A 429-nucleotide genomic window follows, 5' to 3' on the forward strand; every position below is an offset into this window, starting at 1 on the left:
GCGAGCAAGTGACCGAGGATGGAAACCCACCCGCTATCTAGCTGGCCTCTGGCTTCTCTCTTTTAAAGTACCAAATCTATTTCAGCTGATGACCGGCATACGTGAGAGCTCAACATATGGGAGCTGTGCTGCTTATGCGCTCCCGGCTGTGATCCCCTATGTGTTGAATGCATCCAAGCAATTCTTGGTGTCACAGCTCCCTCACAGCACTTTTAGGTGGCTTCACGTGGCCAACGTGCGTCGACATAAGCTATAGCTTGTGGCACATGTTTTTTGGGGTTGGGGTTGGCATGAATGTCCCGGTGGCGTTGTTTCGCCGTAGACCAGCATGCACCTGGTAGCATTGCTAGCTAGAGCTGGACTGTCATGCAGTGTGAGCCGTGCCACTCTGCTGCTGACCAGCCATGAGGATGTCGATGCTGGGCGTTT

The sequence above is a fragment of the Volvox carteri genome (genome assembly GCF_000143455.1).
Source record: "Volvox carteri f. nagariensis unplaced genomic scaffold VOLCAscaffold_176, whole genome shotgun sequence".
Classification (NCBI taxonomy): Eukaryota; Viridiplantae; Chlorophyta; class Chlorophyceae; order Chlamydomonadales; family Volvocaceae; genus Volvox; species Volvox carteri.